The following is a 27,089-nucleotide window of genomic DNA, read 5'->3' as shown; positions in this document are numbered from 1 at the left end:
ATTGTGCTAAGAAGTTTTTAGAATGTCTCCACAAAAAGAATTCTCTATCTAGAAGGACCATCTCAAAAGGGTCGTTCATGATGATTTTTTGGAACAATTTCCTTTATCTCTAAATGAAATAACAAAGGGAAGAGAGCTTATCCCAAAAAGCCCTATGTTGGTTGTGGGTGAGGGTTTTCATGATAGAGCCAATTGGGTAAGAGATGCATAGGTTTCTATAGGAGGTTTGGACTTGTTTAAAAAATGGTTTGCTGAACGCAACCTAGACACCCCTCTGAGTAATGTTTGGGAATTCGATATTGGTAAATTAGTGGTTCCTGGGGTTTTGTTTGATAGTGATCTATTGTTTGATATGGAAAAAAATTATGAACCCATCACAATAATTGTAAAGAATCATGTTATTGATAATCTATTTAGGTTTTCACATGCCCTAATCAGTGAAGTATTTAAGCTCAACCCTAACCATGCAATCCATGAGACAGTTGATATAGATGAATTTTAGGCTAGATATGATGCAAAAAAGGAATACTTGAGAGCAAGGCCATTGCAACAACATTTTTTTAAGATTGGGTCACTACCCCTGGTTACATTGGGCACCCTTGAACCATTGATGAAAAAATATTTTACTCCTAGAGCCCAAGCCTTATACTTCACTCTTTGCAGAATATTTGGGATGGATGAACATGATTACATCCAGGGCTCTATTGTTCTTATTATGGCTCAGACATTATAGTTTGGAATGAGCACCATTCTTTATTTTTCCACTTACCTTGTAGAATAAATTCATAATGGTTTGGTAGGAATATCTCAAGGAAAGGTAAACTGACCTTTTTGTTGGTACTCCATTTTGATGCACATATGTCTCTATAAGGGAGTTACCTTTTTCTCTAAGGGAATGGAGTTGGAGTTAGAAAAGGATTGTGAGAAGCTACCAGTCCAACTATGGAGTGCAAACATGACTTGGGGGGACCAAGGATGCCAGCTATGTCAGATTTGAGAGATATTTTGCATCTAGATCAGATTGCTCCTAAATGGGGATAGCCCAAGATTTCCACAACCTCTACTAGAATTAATTAGACCTAAGGACTATGCTAAAGGACTTCTAGTCAGCCATAACTAGGGGGATATAATCCCATACAATGTTTCTACTATGATTAGAGTTAATGGGAAAAGGTATAGGCATGTTCTTTCCTATTGTCACTATGGCTCATGATTTTTTCTTTGTGAAGAAAGGGTGGGGAAATCTTAGTTTATTTTTGAATAAATATAACATGGCAGAATCTCATGCAAGATATATTCATCCAGAAGGTTTCTATGACCTCCTAAGGGAGAGGAAAAAAGCCAAGGTTATGACACAACATGTATACTTCCCTAAAGATGTTATTAGAAATATATTTTTGCTGCAGGAACAGGAAGTTAGAAAAGAAAAATGGATAGTTTTCAGTAAGGTCTTAGAATTCATTAATGATTTTGACCTTGATTATAATCCTTTGAAAGATAAGAAATATTGGGGGGCCAAAATGCATGTATTGATCAATAATTTTGTTGTGATAATACAAACTATGAAAGAGAAGAAGGCTACTGTTGCTAAAGAATATCCCGATAAAGCATAAAGGTGGAGAGAAGAATAAATAGTAGAATGATAGTTGCTCTAGGCCAGTATACCTTGCAAAGGAGGGCAAGATATATTGTGATTCAGAATGTACAACATGTTCCCCCTCATAGAAGGCCAAGACCAAAAAGTCCACTTGATACCAATGCTCCCAAAAGACAGAAACTAGAACAAGGATCCTCTTCTTGTGTGAAAGAGTATTCACCAATTCAGTCCCCACTCCAACTCTTTAAGAGAGCAATTAAGACAAATGGGTGGGGAAGGAGATATAGTTGTTACTACTATTGACTTGGAAGGAGTGCCTCAAGAGCCTCCTATGCACTCTTTTGAGCTCACTATTGCTGATTATGGATATAAGGAAATTGATCCTATTATTGCTCAATCCTCTCAAAAGTTTATAGATGATGAGAATTTTGTTAAAACTAGCACTTTTGCACATTTTTTGTGGAGACAAAATATAGGTAATTTTGAGCAGAAGTGTAAAGCAATAAAAAAAGAACAACCAAATAAATTAGAGTCTGACATTGAGGGAGAGGTGAAAGCTAAATTCTTGGAGGACTGAGGCTGAAAGAAAATTGGTTAGAGAGTTAGGAGTCTTAGTTTTGCCTAAGTGGGACATAGCTAATGCTATGATTTTTGACTCTATCAGGAAAGAAAAAAATGTGCAATATAAGACTGAAGGAGAAATTCTACAAGCACATAGAGGGGTGAAATTTAGTAATGACCATCAAGCTTTTGTCATATGGTCTATTGACAAAGGAATAAGACAAGAATGCAAGAATTTTCAACTACTAAACATACTGGTGCTCTGATAGTATACAGAGTTGATGAGGTACATAGTGGAGGTGTAACTAAAATGGCCAAAGTGACAATAGGAATTGGACAAACAACTTAGAAAAAGGAAAGTTGGGGAGTCCAACAGACCAAGAATTGTATCCCCTCCTCACTCCCCAATTGAACCATTCAATTCCACCCCCATTGTTGAGTTACCGGATACCCTGCAGAGGCCATAATTCTATACTGTAGAGGAGTTTGATGAGGAAAAGAAAAAATTATATGAATTACAAGTTGAATTGATTAATCAATATAAAGAAAAACTCAAGAAGACAATTTTTTATTTAGTAAACAAGATTAACTAGCTAGCTTTTCATGATTAGTTGACAGAAATCATTGAAATATGGGATAAAATAAGAAGAAATGAGGATACCCTGAAGCCCATTGTGCAAAAATGGAATGCAAAGAGTAATGACATCACTCTCATGTGTATATCCATTATCCATCTATCAAGTGAGTAGATAGAAAAAACTTTTGTTATAACTAGTGATTTGTCTAAATTTGAAGAGAAAAGGGTCTCTATTCAAAAGAGAATAATGATTTGTCTTTGTAAATATATAAGAGAGAAATTTAACCTTTTACTTGGTGCTTTTAAAAGGATTGAAGAAGTAAAAGGAAAATAAGAATACGGAAAAGAAATAAGTGATCTGTTGTGCCATAGAATGAATGAGGTTATTAATGAAAAGGGACATGTATTGTGCGCAAGGACTAATGCAGAATATATCAAAGTGAAATTTTTATATAATTTTATTAGAAAGGATATTGATGAAGTAAAGAAAATAGGAGACTATGTACTAAGAAAACAACGAGAAATCCTAAATTTTTATTGGCCTGTTGATACTATTTTCAATGAATGGAAGGAAAAAATTTTGTTGGTAGAACAGGTGGAAATAGAGGAAGTAAGTATGGGCCAAGAAGGGGATCAAATAATTGATCTCATAGAAAAGGAAGGCAAAGTAGAGAAACCACTCCTAATAAAAGAAAGAGAACAACCCATTATGATTTCTAATCAGGAAGAGAGCCAAATGGATGACACATCAGAACATGCAAGGTAGGACAAAGGAGAGAAACCAATTCAAGAGAAAAGCACCATGGTCCCAACTGATGATGTGATAGAAGAAGATTCACATGTAACTATTGTTTTGATAGTTCATGATGATGATAGTGAAGAGCCTTGAATTCAAGTAAAGATGCAGACATTAGAGCAAAATTCATCATTGGAAGCCCGATGTCTACATATTCTAATGAATCAGAATGAGAAAGGAACCAATCATGGATTTTGTAGTATCCTAAAAGGTATAAATAGGAAATAGCCCTACCAAAGGAATTTCATGATGTAAAGTTTTTCTGCTACTCAAAATTTTGTCTTTTATGACAACAACAATTGTAAGAATCTTTTGTGTATAGGACAATTGTCAATTCTCTAAGCCTAAAGCTTGTTGCATCTCACCCTATATAAGTGAGATTCCAAGGCTAGAGAAGGGTCCAATTTATTGATAATTTTAGTCTATACTAAATATTAGTTGGTCCTATTTTATTGGTGCAAAACTTGTGATGTATTTTCACTATAAATTTTTGAGAATACATGAGTGTTATAGGATTTCAATGTCTTTTCTTGAGGTATTCTAAGTTCTTTTTCAATTGTATACAATTTTCAAAGGAAATTAATACAAAGATGAACTATCCCCATATATGTTCTTTCTGAATTTTGTCTCCATTGTTATTACCTGGTCATTTTGACATTGTATAAGCAAAGCTTGTCCAATTGAATGCAATTCATTTTATGGTTGTATGCCAATTCATTATTGTTATTGATTCAATGAATTAAGTAAATGCTCTAGTGAATTTGATAGGGTTTATATGGTAATAGGAAGGATGTCTATAATAATGATTTTCAGTAAGAATTGATGATAGTATTGGTTGTAATTCAATCAATTAGATCTATAAATTTAAGTAGACTCTGAATCCCAATGGATGAGGCACTAATCTAGTTAATCCAATCTGTAGATAGAGAGATCATGAATAAGCACCAAGTCTAAAATCAAAATCAACTTTATTTTACTATTTCAAGAGTATCAAAGCTGGTCAACACTTATTTGCATCTATTTTTTGAGTCTTAATTAGCTGTTATCGCCTAAGAATATTTGTAAAATTGAGAAGAATTGTGACCAAATATTCTATAAGGGATGTGTATTGTTGTAAAGTTTCATGGAATGACTAAAAGATGTGTGTAGTATTGGATTGAAAATATTTCATCCCTCAAGTATACCCACCTTGGTTTTGTAGAGCCTAAAGAGTAGAGAATCTGTCTTGATTTTGTTGAAGTTGGGTCCAAATATGAGGCACATATAATTGTTTATAGGAAGTAGCTGATCCTTAGATTATTTTGATCTTTTTCATCTTGGTATTAATTATTTTATTTCTTAACAGTTGAAAAACACCAACAAGAAGAAAGGATAATTCTAGAAGAAGTAATGTAAGATTTGGTGTTGTATGTTCTGAGATAGAATTTACAGAGGCATGTTTTGGTAAACTTGTTATATCTCTTAGCAAAGTTGATATCTTGAGGATAAAAGTTGAGGACATGGAGATGATATGTTGGTGATGATGTTTCTAAGCTTGCTATGATAATATTACATGTGTAGAAAGTTATTCAAGCTGCAAGGTGAAAGAGTTGTGTTATTGCTAAGTGTAACATGTTTTCATTGATGTCCTATAATAATTAATTGAGAAGGACCAATAGCTGAATCAAAGAATTTTTTAATGGAATCAATATAAAGGAAGGAAATTTTCCTTTATCATGATGTAGGTGATGATGTAAATGTGAATGTTCAAGAAGCAGCAGAGAGTGTGGAATACAAAGTTGAGCAGAGAAGTGTGAAAGTGAAGGAAACTTCATTGCTGAGGTTTTGTTGAGTGATTTGAGGTTTCATGACCTAGTCTACAAGGTCTAAGAGTGATTGGTCAAGTTTATAGGATAGAGGAAAGATCAAAGAAAAGAGAAAGATAACAATAAATTTCTTGTTTGAGGAGTGAGCTCTTCTTGTAGTTGAAATTGCATGTTTGGGTAGTGGGCTCTTCTTGCATACATTGTACCACATCTCCTAACAAGGTTGGAATCTCCTAATAGGGATTCAAAGTCTCCTAATAGGGACTCTATGTATTAAATGATGTAATAAACTCCTAACAAGGTCCATCCTCTAACAAGGAGTATTTGTATTAGTACATCATCTTGTGGGCATCATTCCTACCAAGGTTTTCCCTTTGATCAAGGGTTTCCCTAGTCAACATATCTGGTGTAATTGTCTATGAGAATTTTATTATGGTTGTTGTTTACTTTAGTTTAATGGTTAAGTTTTTTTGAAGATGATAAATGTTTTAATTGTTGGATAACTGATTAACCCCCCCCACCCCACCCTGCACCCCCACCCTCTTAGTTATCTTGGTGGACTGTTGTTTCTAACAATTAGTATTAGAGCATTGGGTCCTTGAAGATAAAGTTTAACAACTTTGGGATATCCATAGAGAACATGTTCAAGAAAGATAGTCTAAAGTTTTATGGAACAAACTATGATAGCTAGAAAGAAAAGATGAAGACACATTTTTTGTGTATGGGTCTGGGATATTGCGTTTGGGACAAAATTAGAGAAGACAATCATTGCTGAAATGGATTTGGAAATTTTCACTAAGGAAGAAAGAATCTTTTCATGTGTAACATGAGAGCTAGAGAAGCACGATTGATTATAATTCCTAAAATTGAGTACAATTAGGTAAAATCATTTGCTACTTCAAATTTGATTTGGAAAGATTTGGAAAATAGTTTTGAAGGTGATGCAAATTCTAAGAAGTTGAGGCTACAAAGTTGGATTTATGTATTTCAAGATGCTAAAATTATGGAAGATGAATCTATAATAACATATATATGCAAGATATCAAAAATTACTGCAGGTATTAAAGCTCAAGGAGGAACCAAAGAAGATGATGAGGTTATATGGAATATAATGAAGACATTAAAACCACCATTTAAGCCAGCAGTCCAAATGATACAGTTGTTGATATCTTGTACAAAAGATTTCACAAAGGAGACATTGCTTGGAAGACTAGAAGTAGTTAAGAATGAACTTAGACAGATCAAAGAATTAACTAGAATGGAGACATCTTTCAGTGCTTTGAACTTTCAAGAAAACTTGTCAGGGAGCACAAGTGCTAGAGGAGATTTTTCTAGTAGTAACATATCTAAGGAAGATAGAAAGATTGAAGAAGGAGTAGCCCTTCTAGTAAGAAGAGAAAAAGGTGGTAAGAAAATCTTCAAATGTTGGACTTGTGATGAATATGGTCATTATGCATATAAGTTTCATAAAAGAGAGAAAAAGTATAAGGGAAGTTATAAGCCTAGAAAAGATAGAGAATTTTTGTATGCAAATAAAGAAAATGATTCTAATGAACAAGCATTAAGTGATAGTGATGATGAAATTGGATTTTTGGTAATTAAAGAAGAAAGTCTAGAGAAGGTAGATTTGGTATCACAAGTTGAGAAGAAATTTAATTGGATAATTGATAGTGGTTGTTCACATCATATGAGTACTAACATGAACAAGTTTTTTTACTTCAAAAGTCAAGATGGAGGAATTGTTAGAGTTGAAAACAATGTAGCATGCCAAGTTAAAGGTATTGGATCTATAACTCTAGATGGTAAAACTAACACTAAGGATGTATAATTTATTGATGGTTTAAAGCACAATCTTTTGAATGTTGAACAATTAGTAGACAAAGGTTATTAGTTCTAGTTCATAGAAAAGACATGCATGATCAGAGATAAAGATGGAAAGGTAATTGGAATAGGAACCAAATATAGAGGTAATGTATTTTAGCTAAATCCTACTAAAATGAAATATTTGGTTGCAAAGGTAGATGACAGTTGCTTATGGCATAAGAGATTTTGTCATATAAACTTTGATAGTATTGTGAGGACTAGTAGAGTGTTTGAAGTTTGAAATTTGTCAAAGATTGTAAAGCGTACTAACACAATTTGCAAGGAGTGTGTTTTGGCAAAGTATAATAGAACTTCTTTTCCTAGCAAGAAGTTCACTACTACAGCAAAGTTGGAAATTGTACACACAAATCTCAATGGTCCTACAAAGGTTAAAGGATTCTATGGTGAAAGGTATTTTATGATTCTAGTTGATGATTTTTCTAGAATGATGTTGGTTGCATTTCTTAAAGAGAAATCTGAGGCATTTTAATAGTTTAAGATATTCAAGAATAGAGTTGGGAACGAATCTAGTATGAAGATTAAATGTTTAAGATTAGATAGAGGAGGATAATATAGTTCAAATGAGTTTAACATGTTTTATGAATAAAATGCAATTAAAAGGCATCTATCAACTTTGAGAACCCCTAAATAGAATGGCATTATAGAGAGAAGGAACAAGTCAGTTACAGATGATGCAAGAGCTATGTTAGCAAAGAATAATGTATCTAACAAATTTTGGAGAGAAGTTGTCAATACAATAGTCTACACTATGAATAGAGTGCAAGTCAAGAAAGACACAAACAAGACACCTTATGAACTGTGGTTTGGTCACTCACCTACAGTTAAGAATTTTAGAATATTAGGAAGTAAGTGTTACATTAAGAGGGATGATGATGTTGGTAAGTTTGATGCTAGAAGTGATGATGGTATGTTTCTTGGTTATTCATTGATTAAAATTCAGATGATGATGTTGTTACTAAACCAAGGAATGATGAGTTATTTCTTGAGGCTAACAATGATTTTCAAAGTGAAGGATAGACAAGGCAGGAACAAAGCTTAGAACCTTCAGTAGAGCCAAGAGTTGAGATAGCAACTCCTACTTTAGGAAAGAATATGCTAAATAATCATCCATCTGAATAGATCATCAAAAGAAAAGATAAAGATGTGATGATAAGAAGTAGAGTAAATGAATAACTATGCTTGATATCTCAAGTTGAACCTAAGAATGTAGATAAAAAATGTAAAGATGACTACTAGAAACAAGCTATGAAAGAGGAATTGGATTAGATAGAAAATAATGAGACATGGGAATTGGTCCCAAGTCTAGCAGACAAGAATGTTATAGGAACTAAATGGTTATTCGGGAACAAGATGAATGAGAAAGGAGAAGTTGTAAGAAACAAGGAAAGATTGGGATGTAAAGGTTACTCACAACAAGAAGGAATGGATTATGATGAGACTTATGGTCTAGTGGCTAGAATATAACTAGTAAGATTATTCTTAGCCTATGCAGCATAGAAGAAATTCAAAGTATATTAGATGGATGTCAAGTTAGCATTTCTGAATGGAGAACTTGAAGAAGTGTACATTAAGCAACCTGAAGGATGTCCTTTGATAGATGAAAAGGACATAGTATGCAGAGTAAGGAAAGCATTGTATGGATTAAAGTAAGAACCCATAACCTAGTATGCAAGGTTGGACAAACATTTGACAAAACTTGGATATAGAAAAGGTATGGTAGATAGTAATCTATATTGGAATGAAACTGATGATGGTTTGATGATTTTAGTAATATTTTTTGATGACATCATATTTGGAGGAAATGATGAAGAAAGTGAGAAGTTTGTAGAAGAGATGAAGAAAGAATTTGAAATGAATATGACAGGAGAGATGAAATATTTCCTAGGATTGTAGATTGTACAGAATAGAGAAGAAATCTTTATTTCTTAGACTAAGTACTTGAAGGATTTACTAAAAAGGTTTGGTTTGGAAACATGTAAACCCATTAGAATACCTATGGTAACTAGACACAAGATATCTACAAAGGATGAGACACCTACTATTGAGTAGAAGAAGTACAAATCTATGATTAGAGGATTGCAATATCTGACTCACACAAGGCCAAATATAGAAAATGCAATTGGAATCATTGTAAGATTCTAGGCTGATCCCAAAGAAGCACATTATGCAACAATGAAAAGGATATTTAGATATATGAAGGGAACATTTGAGTTTGGATTATGGTATGACAGATCTAATGATTTTACTCTAAGTGCTTATACTGATGTAGATTGGGTAGGCAGTATGGATGACAGAAAGAGCACCAGTAGAGAAGCTTTCTTTCTTGGAGGATGCTTGGTTTCTTGGTTAAGCAAGAAGCAGGATTGTACATCTCTAAGTATAGCAAAAGAAAAGTATGTTGTAGTAGCAAATAATTGCAATCAAGTCATTTGGATGAAGAAGATGTTGAAGGATATATGGATAGAAATTAGTGAACCTATTGTTATACATTGTGACAACACGATCATCGTAAATATGTCTAAGAATCCTATATTGCATTCGAGGACTAAGTACATTTCTATTAAGTATCATATATTGAGAGAAAATGTTCCAAAAAAGGAAATTAGATTGGAGTATGTGAGCACTAAAGAGAAAATTGCACATATATTCACTAAGCCTCTTCCCAAAGAGACTTTTGAGTATTTTTAAGGTATGCTTGGGGTTATACCCCTTCCTACATCAGAGTAGAAGATGCAAGAGTGCATCAGTCTAGGGTAATAAAGCATTATTGTTTGTCTGGACTCAATGTTGATGCTTCCTATATGGGGGAGTATCTATGATGGATAGAGCATTGAGGACTCTTGATTGGATGTTGTTTTGAATAGTATCTTTTGACACTCGAGATAGTTAGTATAATTTGTTTAGAGTTTGATGTAGTAAAGTTGGTTACCTTTGACATTGATGTCAATGGGGAATAATATTGAATGAAAAACATTATGTTGAGGAAGATGTTCAGCATGAGCATGGCATGGAATGATAGTTTGGTATAGAGGACACCGAGGTATATCAATGGGGTAGAATGATTGATGAAGAAAATCTAAAGATGAACAGTCTTTTGCTAGTATTCTTCGAACTAGATGTTTTTCATCTATGTTGCCATCAATTCCAAAGGGGGAGATTATTGGAAGATTTGGGATATTTTTAGAGAATTGGTTGGAAGCATGAATGTTGATGATATTCTTATGGGGGAGTACTACAATGAAGATATATTACATTCATGATTGAGTTTGTCGTTTATGTCAACATAGCAAATTTTTTGTGGTATCTAACAGAAGAACAACTAAAAGATCAAGTTGGTACGCATGACTAGTTGAGTATTATGACCACCCAAAGTTATGGGTATACTTCTTAGTATCTAGTATATGTAGTTAACATTGGAAGAAGAAATGATAAGTCTAGAATAAGTTATGTAATTTTTGGTGATGTTTGTTCTGAGATAAAGTTTATAGAGGCATGTTCTGGTAAACTTGTTATATCTCTTAGAAGAGTTGATATCTTGAGGATCAAGGTTGAAGAAATTGAGACAACATGTTGGTGATGACATGTCTAAGCTTTATTATCATAATATTATGTTTATATAAAGTTATTCAAGTTGCAAGGTGAAAGATTTTTGTTATCACTAAGTATAACATGTTCTTATTGAGGTGCTATAATAATTAATTGAGAAGGACTAACAACCAACTCAAAGAATATTTTTATGGACTTGATATAAAGGAAGGACATTTTCCTTTATCATGATGCATTTGATGATCTAAATGTGAATGTTCAAGAAGAAATAGAGAAAGTGGAATGTAAAGTTGAGTAGAGCAGTGCGAAAGTGAAGGAAACTTCATTATTGAGGTTTGGCTGAGCGATCCAAGTTTTGGTATTTGGATCTAAGGTTTTGTGACCTAGTCTACAAGGTCTAACAGTGATTGGTTTGGTTGACAAGATAGAGGAAAGATCAAAGAAAAGAGAAGGATAAAGTAAATTACTTGTTTGAGTAGTGAGCTCTTCTTGTAGTTGAAATTGCATATTTCAGCAGTGGGCTCTTCTTGCATACATTGTACCACAACTCCTTATAGGGTTGGAATCTCCTAACAAGGATTCAAAGTCTCCTAATTGGGACTCTATACTAAATGTTTTAAAAGACTCCTAACAAGGTCCATCCTCTAACAAGGAATATTTATATTAGTACATCATCTTGTGGGCATCATTCCCACATGGGTTTTCCCTCGGATCAAGGGTTTCCCTAGTCAACATATCTAGTGTAACTATCTATGATCATTTTATTATGGTTTTTGTATACTTTAGTTGAATGGTTAATTTTTTTTAAAGAAGATAAATGTTTTAATTATTAGATTTTAAGTTTGTTTAATGTTTTCAATTATCTTGGTGGACTATTGTTCCTAACAAAATTTGTCCTCTATATCCTGGTATCAGGTCATTAGCAACCTGGTAGTTTTCAAACACCAACACCTAGTATGACCTCTTTCATGTGACAATCTTTAGGAGTTAACTCATTTGTGTCTACATGGGGAGGTGGAATGGTGATATACACCAAAAGGTCTTGTTCCTGATTCTTCATTATGAAGGGAAGTGTTATAGCATCACCTCTAGGTAGCTCAAGTTTTTCAATTGCCTTTATTAGCCCTTTCATGGCTTCTTCTTATGTTAATTCTATCAATCTATTTTCTCTAAACATGACCTCTTTCTTAAGCCATGATTGCGTCATCCCTATTGGTGACATGTACTTTGATGAACATGTAGCTTCTGATGTAGGTTCCTTTCCCTTATCACTCCTCTTTGAAATCTTCTCATGTCGAGGAAAAAATTTAGAGTGAGCTCCTATGTTGTATTAGGAAGATGATCTAGCCTCTATATTAGGAAGATCTCACTGCCTTTCTTCTACTATTTTTCCCTACTTAGATGCTTCATTAGCATGAAATTGCACATATTCTTCTTCCTCTAGATTTTGACTCTCAGGTTCAGTTGTCTGAGGAAGTGGGGCCACTAATCCTTAATCCATTACTTTTATCATACCCTATGCTAGTGGAGGAGGAATGCCAAGAGGTCCTTATGGTAGAAGAGGTAGTTAATTCCAATTTTATCTAAATGGCTCATTCCTAGGAGTATCCCATATTTTCTCTCCTACCATCTCAATACCTATAGGGGCGGCAAAATGAAATAGGATTATTGGCCATGTCAGATCAAAGATGATTGACGACAGACACTTTCTCGCATTATGGAATTACAAGATGTTCAAACAATGTGGGAAAGTTCCCTATTGGCACATGGATTCAGTGATGTCATCACCCTGCTTTTTGAATAAATTTCAAATTATTTGATAGCTATCAGAGCATGTGGATAGAATTGATGCAATGGGACTTACAGATCTTACCATCAATCTTTTGTAGATCAATGGATGGTGCTTCGCTGCATTATAGAAGTGTCTAAAAGTTAAGGAAAGTTGTAATGCACCTACTTGACATGTGGACAAGTGGAACCACCAAGGTTTAAAAGTGGTGCTAGTTGGATGCTAGGTCATGTTCAATAGTTTGTGGGCTCAAGATATTAATTGGGGCAGGTGTAGTAATGACAAAGATTTTTCATCGATTGTCGATCTTGCATAGATCGATGACCAGCATTTTCCTGCATCATGGAATTGTGAGAACTTTAGACATTGTGGGGAAGAATCCAAAGGACATGTGTCCTTGTGACTCTGAGGAGATAACAATGTAGTTAACATTGGCAATTGGGTTGACATTTTTTGTTAACTGTCATTGTTAAGTTTTAAGAAGGTGTGGTTCGTTGAAAGTGATATGGCCAACCATGTGGAGACTTTGTAGGGTGGAAAAATGAAATAAGATTATTGGCCCATATAGCCCATTTTGGTTGCAAGATTTAGTTGACCTATTGACTTTGTGGGTTCATTGAGCCAATTATGAAGAAGAGATTTTTTTTTGCACGATCTAATCTTCATGATCAATTTCAACCACTCTCTAATGAATGCCATGCTTAGTGAATGATAGAAAACACTCCACCATCTTTGGTTTTATCCATCTACTTGGTTAGAGTGACTTAATGGTGTCTTTCTATCTTCTCAAGGCTTTGTTTTGGCAAAATATTGGATTTCATTGTATTTGAATCTATACCAAGATCAGATTTTCCCTAAAGTTGTATGATTATTCTCTGAAGCATTAAAGATAGTGGTTGTGGAGTAACTCCAATTAGAAATATCTTGTTATGCATGAGCTATAAAGGTAGATTTTGATATCTTTATAAGGGTTAATCTCTCTTTGATTCTCTAGTATTGCTTTCATGCATACTACTATAATTTCTCATGCCTCTGAACTAGTGTAATCTTCTATTGAGTCTCTTTTAGTCATTAACGCATTGTGCAAGGTCTTTGCCTTTGGTTAATGGTTTTGTCTGTGTTCTACAATTCATATGATTGTATCTACTTTTGATTATCGAATGATATTAAGTAAAATTTCTTCCTATAGCATTATTTTTTACTAGCGTAATCTTCTATTGAGTCTCTTTTAGTCATTAACACATCGTGCAAGGGCTTTGCCTTTGGTTAATGGTTTTGTCTATGTTCTACAATTCACATGATTGTATCTACTTTTGATTATTGAATGATATTAAGTAAAATTTCTTCCTATAGCATTATTTTTTTGTCTAATCTACGTGTAATTGTTGAATTAAGAAAAGTGTGAATCTGTATTCTTTGAGGTTACAAATAGTTGACTATGCATTCATGGGTAGAGATAAGTTTAAACAATCTATTTTGGTTTATCACCCCTTTAGGTTAGAGTAGGTAGATTTTCTTTTATACATTCCTTCTCTCTTTTTGTTCTTCAATAGTAGTTAGGTGCTTCCTAATAGCAACTTCTCTGGAGACTCAAACTCATAGTTCAAGTCCCATAGCTTGGAGCTTGTTTCCATGTTTCACAAGGTTGTCCTTAGGTAAAAACTTTGGACAAGGGTGAAAATTTTTGTGACAATAGTTTTTTAGAATTGTTGGCCAAATTTGCCTTCCTACCAAAATCACCACATTTGGATTTGAAAGATAAATGGCCACTTCCAAATTTTTCTAATATTCAAATACCATGAGAATATGAAATAAATGAGATTAAAATATTATAATATTTCATTAAGTTTTCTTTTGGAACTCCCACAATTTTTTGTGTCGTCAAATCTTGCACAAATCTATGGTGGGCACTTTCCTACTTCCTCAAAGAGAATGACCTTTACATGAAGCAAGCAAGCACCTTGTTGCCATGTGGCACGTGGGTCCATCTTCTCTTTGTGGGCCATAGAAATGGAAGCTATTAGTCAATTTGGCATATGAAAGACACTTCATTGGTTGAGTTACTGACACAGGTTGTCAATGGACTGCATGTTTCCATTGACCATCAAATCAAAGATGATCGATGGCAGGCACTTTCTCGCATTATGGAATTGTAAGATGTTTAAACAATGCAAAAAAGTGCCCTATTGACATATTGATTTAGTGATGTCACCACCTTGCTTTTGAATAAGTGTGGAATTATTTGGTAGTTTTTAGAGCATGTGGATAAAGTAGATCATGTCACTAGTCAACTTGGCTAACAAAATTGATGCAATGGGACTGACAGATCTTACCATTGATCTTTTGTAGATCAATGGATGGTGCTTCATTTCTTTATAGAAGAGTCCAAAAGTTAAGGAAAGTGGTAATGTGCCTACTCGATGTGTGGACAAGTGGAGCCACTAGGGTTTAAAAGTAGTGCTAGTTGGATGCCAAGTTGTGTTAAGTAGTCTGTGGGCTCAAGATATTAAATGGGGTAGGTGGAGTAATGACAAAGATTTTTATTGATCATTGATCTTTTATAGATCGATGATCAATGCTTTCTCACATCATGGAATTGTGAGAAATTTAGACATTATTTGGAAGCACCCAAAGGACATGTGGCCTTGTGGGTTCGAGGAGATAACATTGTAGTTAACATTTTTTTAAATTATCGCGATTAAGTTTGAAGAAGGTATGGTTAGTTAAAAGTGATATAGTCAACCACATGGAGACTTTTCAAGGTGGCAAAATGAAATAAGATTATTGGCCCACGTGGCCCATCTTGGTTGTAGGATTCAGTTGACCTATTAAATTTGTTGGTTCATCGAGCCAACTATGAAGAAGAGGTGTTTTTCTTGCATGATCTGATCTTCATGATCGATTTCAACCACTCTCAAATGAATGCCATGCCTAGTGAATGATGGAAAAAACTCCACCATCTTTGGTGTTATCCATCTACTTGGTTGGAGTGACTTAATGGCACCATTCTATCTTCTCAAGGCTCTATCTTGGAAAAACATTGGATTTCATTGTATTTGAATCTGTACCAAGATCAGATTTTCCCCATAGCTATATGGTTATTCTTTGAAGCATTTAAGACAGTGGTTATGGAGTAACTCCAGTTAGAAATATCTCACTTATGAATGAACTATAAAGGGTTATCTCTCTCTAATTCTCTAGTATTCATTTCATGTTTACTACTATAATTTCTCATGCCTCTAAACCATTGTAATCTTCTATTGAGTCTCTTTTAGTTATTAACACACTATGCAAGGTCCTTGTCTCTGGTTAATGTTTTTATCTATATTCTGAAATTTTCATGATTGTATCTACTTTTGGTATTTGAATGATATTAAGTGAAGTTTCTTCTTATAGAATTCTTTTGTTGTCTAATCTAAATGTAAATTTTGAATTAAGCAAAGTCTAAATTTGTATTCTTTGAGGTTAAAACTAGTTGATTATGCATTCATGGGTAGAGATAAGTTCAAACATCTATTTTAGTGCATCACCCCTTTAGGTTAGAGTAGGTAGATTCGCTTTCATGCATTCCTTCTATCTTTTTCTTCTCCAAGGGTAGTTAGGTGCATCCTGATAGCAAAGAAAGCCAACCTTCTCCAGAGACTCAACCTCATAGTTCAATTCCCATAGCTTGGAGGTTGTTTCCATGTTTCATAAGGTTGTCCTTAGGTAAAAACTTTGGATAAGGTTGCAAACTTTAGTGACAACAAGGCTCTCATGTTGCAAATGGTTGTGTTTGAGTCAAGCATCTTCTCCTCTCTTCTTTAAGTGATGGAGTGCTCCTTTTCTTTAGTATCCTTCTCTTTACACCTATCACTGTTGTCTTCTTTTTGGATCTTTTGGGTACCAAAATGGAGGGTTCTTCTTCTTCAAGATACTGAGGAATTAGAGTTCCTTCTTTTTCCTTTTGAGCATGTTCTTTCTCAATTTGGTCTTTCTCTAGCTTAGGTTGGGCTTCTCCTTCTCTGGTAGCTCACTTTTCCTAGGCTTCTTCCTCTTTCTCCCTTTCTTGAGTAGATCTCTTTATCACCTTTCTTTGTAACCCTCTTGGTCTCAAAATACTCAACCTCTTGCTCATGCCTAAGCACCATTTTTGTCTTCATTGGTGATTTTGTAGGGTAGATTAGTATAGTGACTTTAGTGCCCTTTCCTTTATTTTTCTGGGTAGTAGCCTATAGGGTTGGTGCCCAAGGAACTAGGTCCATATTAAAAGGCTTCTTGATCCATTCTATAGTCAATTCAACCACATAGCTTTCCCAATAATTTATATCATCTTTCTCCTCACCCCCATTTTTTGCATTCATAATGGGCCTTTCATAAATCTTATCCCTATTGTACAAGGGGTCCAATATTTTGGGGACATATTTTTCTTAGGCCTTTAAGCATATTTCTATATTCAACACCTTTTTTGTGAGTTGCAGACTCATCCTACAATAGTCCCTAATGAAGACATTGTAGTCATCTATGGTGTTGGTGTTTCAAAAATTGAATGATGAGATTAGAATACATCTGGAGGCAGCTACTTCACATCTACAACATACCCATTCAAATACTTGGTCCAACTATAAGGCTATACCCTTCCTCTACTCTAGGCTCTATAAAACCTAGGTGGATGTACCTCAGATTCTTTCATATGGTACCAATGCTAAAGCGTACACTTGAATCTAACAAAGTAGATAATAACCTTAATCTTCTAACACTGATACAAACAATCATGTATATGAAATAGCTAATGATATAACACATGAAATTGATAAGCTAATTGAGAACAAATCTTTTCAGCTCTTCAACAAAAAGGGAAAAGGATTTTGATTATAAAGTTGATTTCAGCATCACTAAGGAATGAACAAAAAAATGCATCGATCCTATAGCTATTCAGTCCCTTATCAATTGGGCAATTCCACAAATCACTAACATACATCCTTGGAAATCATTAACATATTTCATATATTAGGACTTCTAGATCTATCCATTCATGTTGTGAATCAGACATCTACATCCTTTAGAATCTCATACTCAACTTATCACTTCATGAAATCTATAACATCATTATGGAAAATCAAGAATTTACATGACTCCTTGAATCATAAAAAAATAGACCACAACATACAACCTAAAAAAAATTGCAACTGGACTTGTGCTCTTTGTTCACAAATCACAAAATATTACAGACATCAAAAATAGGAGACAAGATTTAGATTGAAGATAAAACTTGTTGTTGCACTTTTATTCATTTCCTTGAAACGAATACATAAAAGATGAATGAAACTGAATCATAAAAACTACTAAAGACTAAAACTATCTATATTCTCATTACTTTTATTCATTACATGAGAGAAATGTTGAAGAATGGTGGAATCACAATCATGATAGAAATTTCAACCTAACTAGAACCATCCTTGTGGTATCATAGTAGTGAAAAATGTTCAAGAACCAGAACTAACCCTAAAGAAAGAGAAGAGAAGAGAATATGAAGCCAGGAAGCCATCCTAGATCAGATAAGATGTTGTCATTTGTCCACTTGAAAAGATTCCATTTGTTGATGCAAAACCTCTCTTACCTTCTTTTTATAACTAAAAATTGGATCCTTTACTTGTTGCTAAAGAATGCTCTAAAAAATCTTCAGAATGATGGAACATGTGACTAATTTTCAAGAAGATACCAGATCTGGTATTAAACTAGGGACCAAAACAGCTGCCAAATGACTCATAGAGGAAAAATAAGATCCTCAAAAATATTTTACTCTGAATCTAGAGTCAAAAAAATTCTTTGTCTTCCTTCTAACTAATTTTGATGCTCAATCATGAAAATTGTTCATTCTGTTGAGAATACCCACCATTTTACAAATCTTCTTATATCTCATACTATTCAACACCTGTGCATTTTGTGACTACAAATTTGAATAGCTCATCTTCTCTTGATTCCAATGGTATACTATCATATGCATTTCTTATTAGAAATGCCCCTCTGGCATGCATTTCAAATTTCAGTGCCTAGCTCAGTGTTCAAACATTAAATGAAAAATTTATAAATTAATATAGTCTAAACTATATAGCATTTTTAAAATCATTTAAATTTTTCATTTCAAGGATTGCATGTTGAGATTTTAAAAGAAAAATACTAAAAATGTATTTTTCTTGATTTCATATTTTTTGGCCCTTTTTGAAACTAGGTCAAACCTCGTGGTTGATCACCACATAGGCACCACATCATCACTGCCTTGTTAGAGTGCCTTGCCACATATCATGATTTCATATTGTTTCAGCCTTAACTCCTAACCTCAGCTTAACCCCTACGACTAGGAGATCAACTTGAATTCAAAACTTCAAAACCCATCTTCTTTAAGCATAGTTAACCCTTGCAAAATCACAAAATATGTTTTTCACATCATCAAGGCCTCAAACTTGACCTTAGCATCTTTAATTGTGACTATGTGCTTGGCAGTTAGCTAACTATTTCACAACATCGTGTGGTTACTACCTAACCATGTGGTTAACTCTACGAAGCCATGCTTAATCACCACATGTCCTCAAATGACATCATCCTTCTTCCTCCCTACCTATGGTTCATTTAGAAATTTTGTTATTTGCACCAGCTGGTCATCCACATGCAGACCCCCATGTGAGGTTGGGCTTCCAAAATCCTTTGTCTTTAATACATTACATTATGTTAAGTGTGCACTTTGGCATTTAAAGATTTCAAAACACTCATATATGAGCAAAGTGGGATATATGTATTAGAGGAAAAACACAAAAAAAAAAAAAAACTTGAGCCTCTCATTTGTTTGGTTCACTATCCCACCATTGAAATAGTTGGGCATCCTTTTTTGACTCCTTCCTTGGTGTGGTCAAGCTTTGTGCTTCCTTGTGTTTTGATCTCAATGCAAACATCTTGCCATGGATGTACATCTTTGAGAAAGGTGATCTTATAGTGGTAGGAGGTGAAGAATGTCATAGAAATCATAGCAGTTACAACTGGCTTCCTAATAAAAATGACTAGTTTCCATGGTTCCAATGCCTCCATTTCCTACTATGCATAAAACATTCTTTTATTTTCTTTAACTTGATTCATAGTTTCTTCCTCCATATGCTCTAGATTACATTTCACTCATACAACACTACTTTCTTTTACCATCTAAAATTGTATGTATCTCCATAATACCATGTGTGCCTCCCACTAAAAATATTTTATACAAGGGCAAAAAAAAGAACTTGGGCTGAACAAACATCTACCATATCATAAAACTAGTTGTGAATAACTCCACAACTCAATTGAATCTTGTCCTACTCATCAATTGTGAAAATCACACTTTCTCCATATGAAATATGGTGCACACTTCACACAAAAACTTTGGACTAGGTCACAATCTATTCTTCACATGGATGCCTCAGGTCATGTCTTGGTTTGTGAATGGTGGGAGTAGTTGTGTGATGGAGGGCATTTGAAGCCACCTCCTATTTTTCCATTTTGAATCTGACACACCCTTATGTGTGATTCGCTCCATCTTCTCTAATTGTGGTTCTCCTCCAAAACCTCTTCCACCAAGCCTCCACACGTGCCTAATAAGAATGTGAGTATGATGGATAAGCCTAGCCATGCTGGTCTTAAAAAAAAAGCGTGTGGAGAGGACACTCCAAGAAGTTAGACTGTCAATGCTAGGACATACTCAAGCTTGGTTGGGCTCTCATCTAGAAGGTTGTACTTATTTTATTTGGGTGTCACATTTATGGCTAGAGTTTGAACAAATGGTCATGCTTCCATAGTTATAAAAATGTATATAAATATAAAACAATAGTGTAAAAGTTGATGAAACCCAACTTCACAACTCGCCAAGATCACCTACATGCAAATAACCTACTAAAGAGAAACCAAAGGTAGAAGGAACAAGAGCTTGGAGAAACTCAACAAAGTGAGAGAAAATATATTCCAAAAATAAAATATGAATTGTTGTACAATATGATATGAAATTACATTAGGAGAACATGTATATAAAGGCCTCTAGGAAGCTTCTAGAACAAGCTAGAAAGCACTAGGAGATAAGTATGAAAACTAAGCATATGTCCACAAAAAGTGGATTACCCTCTGAGTAGGTGAGAGGATAAGTATGACAAGGTGTTGACAACATGTACACAAACTTCTATGTTATTAACAAGTCAACACATAAAGGTACGTTAACTCCTAGGTGACAAATGCATTTAACCTAAGTAAACTTAAGTAAAGTGTAAATAATAATTATTTACTCTAACAAAGAGCACTCTAACACCAATATTACATTGTTCAAAAACCTTTATTACCAAATCATGGAAAATGTCTCTACAGTCCATGAGCATCCTTGATTTTATTCTAACCCCAAAAATTTGTTTGATTTTAAATGGTGATATGCATATGGTGAAACATTATAATGATTAGAATCATTATAACTTCTTTAAATCACATTCAAACCCACAATGAAATTACAACCAACTAAATTAAGTCAAGCCCCATAGTGGGTCTAACTAAAATAAATTTAAAATAAAACACCTGATCCCTCAATCTGACCCTCCTAAACTCATTTCAGTGATTGAAAACAAAATTGATCATTGATTGAACATTTTAAAACTCATTTTCAACCTTTCCTACAAACTACCAATTTTGTGCCAAGGGATCATTTGACTGGCCTTGAAAATTGATTGAAACACCAACTGAATCCTAAAATTTTAGATATCCATTCTCTGGTGTAAATTCTTTTAGCCTAAAAAGTCTCACCTCATGATGACTGCTTAGTCAAAAGATATTGATCGTCGAAGTTGCTTAGTCAAAATTACCTACAAACAAACATGTTAGAAAACCATAAAATGTGTTTGGTTTTGGCTTTGAAAATAGGCCAAACTAACACTTAAGCACTTGAAAATTGAGGTATTAGTTCATTCTCACAAGGAGAGTATAAATCTATGATTTGGTCACATGAAAAATAACAAGGCGCAATTGGCGAACATTCAAAGTGCGGTACATGGATTTGCACAATTGGAAACATTAGTAGGACATCAATTTTTGCAAACAAAATGGACCTAGGAAAGTGTGTGAATGGATTTGTCAAGACTTGAAAATTGGCACACTTAAAGAATTTTTAGGGTACAACATATTGGTACAATCCACTTGGTCTCATCTATCATAGATTTAGATTTATGACATCTCGAGCAAGCATATTGATCAATCTACACTTTACAACACCAGTAAAACTTTACAAATTACATTTGGAATCATGCTTGACAACTAGTCAAATAGATTTTTCATAAGCTCAAATAGAATTTCCTCATTTTGGTCAACTAGGTCAAAGTTATAACTAGTTAAATAGGGACTCCCATAATTGTGAAAATTTTATAAAAGCATGACAATAGTAAACAACCAAGTTTGAGGGATTGAAAACCTAGTCAAAATATGTCAAAATGACTTCAAAACTAAAACATAGGTTATCAGATATATGAACTAAACACACCCAAAGTAGTGAATCATAAAACATATACTAATCTTTCTGTTGTGACTTAGCATCTATATCACTCAGCATGTACTACTTACTTGAATTTTTTATTACTCATCATATACTATCTACTCAGCACTTGAGTGACTTGGCACTCACTATAAACTCGGCATGCTTTATACTATACATGTTGTGCTCAACATGTACTACTTGTTTGTCATAAACTAAGTAAATAATGTAAGTGTTTTTACACTCACTTGTCAAAACCAATCTAACATCAGAAATCTCCCTCTTTGACATGAGTTTCAAAAACACTTGAGTATACATTAATATCTTACAATCATAACATGTCTCTAACTCTTCTTATATACAAAACTTCAAAATTTCAAAAACTTTGTAACAAACTTAGATACCTCAAAATCTGATTACTCCCCCTAAGTTGATAGGTCTATTCTATATCCAAAATTATGTACTCCTACTAAGTAAATATGCCTCAAATGATACCCTTTGACTTCATTTTTTTTTGTGCTTGCTCAACTTATCATTATTTGTCTTTTCTCTATCCTTTTTCTTTCTTTCCCTCTTGTTTCTTTGTTGTTATATCTCCTCCAAAATTCTCTTCCTTTATCTTATTCTCCCTCTTTATTCTATCTCTCCCCTTTTTTCTATCTCTCCCCCTTTTTTTACACTTATGTCAATGAGTTATACACTTATAGTATGTTTGTCTAAAAAATATTTATGGACATCTAAGATTATCTTGAGAGTGGCATCCCAATTTTCACATGCAATATCCAAAGACTTTATTTGGATAGCCAACTCAGTAGTGAGGTGGAGTAGGCCTTCTAATGTTGAAAGATTGGGGTCTTTCTTCAATAGAGTTTTAGCATAAATTTCCTTATGGGGGGGTCAAATTTGTTTGAATGCTAATCAATTTGGCCCTAATGTTGGCCTCATCTATTGTCAATGTAGGTAATTGACTTTGGGTTTGTAGTAGAGTTTTGAAGTGCTTCTCACTTTGAGCTAATGTCATTGGTAACTTTGCACATGATGAAGTAATCTAGCTTTCCAAGCTCAAAATGTGACTTTTGGTCTCTTAGGTGAAGAGTGCTAGATTACATACTTTAGTGTACAATGAGAAAATGTTCTCAAGTACCTTCTTCACATCCTCAACCTTAGTTGTCAATGCAACTTGTGTTAGTGCTATGTCACCTGATATCTTTTCATTCACTTTTCTATGAAATTTATTTTCTAACCATTCTAACAAATTTTCATTTGTATCTAGGTTGACATCATTGACCTTTTCAACTGTGTTTGTCAATTGTCCAATTAGTGGCTTGGTCTCATCTTTAATATCCTACAATGCCTCTTCTACATATGCTCCCTTCTAAGCATTTCCCGATGCTTCTTCCTTACTAGGGCTTGTTGGAGTATGCCCATTTGTTCTATAGTCATTGTATCATAATCATACTTCAGTAGAACAACTTCTTCATCAAGGCTCACATCTCCATATTGAATTACTTCTTTTGCCTTTGATGTCTCAGGCTTGGCATTGAGATCTATAATGGAGTTGCATCTGTTCTTAGCCTCTAAAGATCTTAAGTGGAAGGAGTGCCTGATGGTGGTAAGGTTACCAAGGCTTGTATAGCTACTTTTTCCTTCATTCTAGGTGTCTACTCTATCTCTTCAAGCTTTCCTTGTTCTGCCACAATGACTTGACTTGCACCTTGATCTTGTGTTGTAGGTGTAGATAAGTCTATCTAACCTATTCCTCGTTGTTCTTTAGTAGTGGTTTTTGTTTCCATTTTATCCCTTGAAATTGTATCAACCTTTTCAGATGTGGCTTTGGGTATATTGTCCAAAGGTTGTACATGAGTGACTTGAGGGGGCATTGTAGGTGGTTCTTGTGTATTCAACTTCTCCCTTTTAGTATTACTCATTGTCTTTCATAGCTCATCCACACTAACTAGTATAGGATTATCACAAATTTTTTTCTATAGTGTAGACAAATCTAGTATTTTCTTGAGATCTTCCTCTCTAAGGGGATTGATGTTCTAAGCTAATAGATCAAAAAAATCCTCAACTATGATTGTTTTAGTATTTTCACTTGTCGCATGTTGAGGGCTGACACTCAGCCATTGTGTGTCTTGCACACCTTGTTCTTCATGTTGCTCTTCCTTAGCTATTGTCTTGTCATCTATTTGCATTTTTTTTCACCTTCAACAATATCATGATGGTCATCTTCTTCTTCTTAATACTTTACCTCTATAGGCTCTGGTTCTCCTTCCTTCACTATAGCAAGTCCATAGGTTATCTTCCACATCTTTGTGGACTTCTTTATTACATCTTCAATATTATTTTGCAAAATGTTGAAGGATTTATACTTAGGTACAAATCTAATTGAACATTTCTTCATAGCCTTAGCAATCTATCCCTTACTTAGTTCAAGCATTGCATTTGCTAATGAAGTCTCTTTTATTTTTCTCTCCAAGTTTAGACAATAATGCCATTTCTACTTAACTCTATCATATAGGCTTTTGCGCATTGAGTTGGCAAACTCTAGTGGAGTAGTCTTGAAATTTGCCATCATTGCATATATGGCCTCCTCCACTTGATCTTTCTCTATTTTATGAAGATTATCAAAGTCCATATGTGAAAATCTTGATAAGTTTGCACTATTCTTAACATTTTCACAAAGGTTTCAATCTTTGACAAAGGATTATGACTTACAACTTTGAATTGGTTGTTCTCATCTGACTCTATTTTCTCTTCATCAAAATTTTCTTGTGCCACATATTTCCTTCTTGGCCTTTTTTGCACTTGACCTCCTTTCTCTACTTGTTTGGTATTTTCTTTATCCTTTTGTGTAGTTTCACATGTAGTAGCTCTTGTAGTAGGTTTAGTAGGATTGGCAAGGCTTAGTTTGACAATTTTCTTAGCCCTTGCCATAGGTTAGGCCTTAGCCTTCCTCTTCTTCTATTCAATGGGTGTAGGTGCTTCCTCAACTTCTTCTTCCTCAACACCTTTAGTAACTTTAGTCTCCTCTTCCTATTAGTCCTCTCCCATACCTTTTGTCAAAGCTAGTGGTGCTTTTGTTTGAGAATCCTCTTCTTCCTCTTCTTCTTCCTACTTGGCACCCTCTCCGAATTTGGCTTTCAACTTCTTCACCAATTTATATTTCTTCTTTATAATAGAGGTTTTCTTTAATTCCATGGTAATTTTGGACTTAGCAAACTCATAGTTTCCAAAAGCCTTGGATTTTTGTCAAGCTCTTCTACAAGTAAGGTTGTAATAGCTATAGAGGCTTCATCCACATTTATTTCATAGCCTAAGGGTCTTAATCATCTTGGCCTTGGTGTAGCAGCCTGGACATAAGTGTAGCCAACATCCACCAGAAAAAAAAATCATCATAATGCTTTTCTACAAGAGATACTTGTATTCTCATTCTCTTTTTCATTTATTGTTTGAAGTCCTCAAAATAGCTTATCATCATAGATTCAAAATTCTCTCCCAATTGCTCAATATACTCACTAATTTGCACTACTACTAATCTATTGGATTTCCATCCAATTGTTCCAAAACTAGGAAAAGTGTTTTGCACATAAAATAATATACATATCAATATATATTCAAATTTACATTGTGGACTCTTTGTCTTTCTGATTGCTCCAAGGTTCTCAACTAGCTATTGTAGTTAAAGTTCTGCTAGATCATATGTATGATCTTTCTTTACAATTTTGTATCCCACATCTATAGCTATATAGGGTAAACTATTTAATCTACTAGATTGGTAAAATTTGTGTGAAATAACCCTAACAACAAACTCTATCAATGGATCAGTAATTATATCAATGGGCATGCCTCTCTTGTTCCACACGGCTCCAATATTCTTCTCAATTACCTCATTTGAATCAATTCTTAGTGTCTTAGGCTGATCTAGGGTTGGATAACTAGTAACCCTATGGATTATCCTTTTGGTTATTTTGATAGGTTCATTATCCAACCATATTGAACTATCATGAATTCGGCTAAGAACTATCCTAATCCATTATATTTTGAATACATTCAAGAAATTTAGGGCTCATGTCAACCCTTTCTTCTCAACATTTTTAAGTTCTTATTTCAAAACACTATTATCACAGAGTCTATTGTATGCTTCCTTGATCTCCATATCACCAATGCTACCAATTTTGTAGTTATAGAATTTTATAACATCTTGTACAATTAACACATGTGGTGGTATCATGGATAATGTATCGAAGGGGTCTTTCTTCTAAGAGATATCAAGAATAGCTTCAAACATGGGTTGCTTAATTTCATTACTAACTAGTTAAACATTTAAAACCTCCTTACCCTCTATGTTCTTTGAACTAGATGCCATTTTGTGAAACTAGGGTTTATGAAAATATAAACTACATAGCTCAGCTCTTGATAAATACCTTATAAAATCTAGAAAACTAGTGATGAATCATTTCCCAAACCTTCTAAAATTAGTTTAAATGGTTTTCCAAATCACCTTTTGTTCTCCTTTCTCTTTCTTAGTTTTGAAATGATTAAAAATGAGTCAAAAATCTATCAAATACCCTTTGAAACCCTACAATAAATGTTGAGTGCTTACACAGCTATAAGCTCGGCATAAACTAGTTTTGGCCCTACTTGGCATCCATTAAAATTTCATTTTCTTGGAAACAACAACAAGCTTCGCATCAACTAGCCAGTTTGCTATCTTGGCATCTTTTAGCACTTTACTCAACACACACAAGAAGTGTTTCATTCTTGGCAAACATGAAATACTTAAATATTTTTCTTAAATTTATAGCAACATCTTGCATCTTTGTTCATGCTTGTATGAATTTTTCAATACTAAATTCTTTTGGAATTGATGTATAATATAACCTTTAGATATCAGTTCCACATACCTCTTTATGGCTTAGTTTGATGAGGTGTGATGACCTAACCCATTGGGTGAAGTGGTCCCTTCTCCATTTGATATGCTACAACCATCCTTTTTCTTCCTTGTCTTTTTCATCTCATCTTTGAT

This window comes from Cupressus sempervirens, chromosome 3, assembly GCF_028749045.1.
Source record: "Cupressus sempervirens isolate cs-2001-9-10 chromosome 3, ASM2874904v1, whole genome shotgun sequence".
Taxonomy (NCBI): domain Eukaryota; kingdom Viridiplantae; phylum Streptophyta; class Pinopsida; order Cupressales; family Cupressaceae; genus Cupressus; species Cupressus sempervirens.
The sequence above is the reverse complement of the archived record's forward strand: the minus strand, read 5'-3'. Positions refer to the sequence as shown.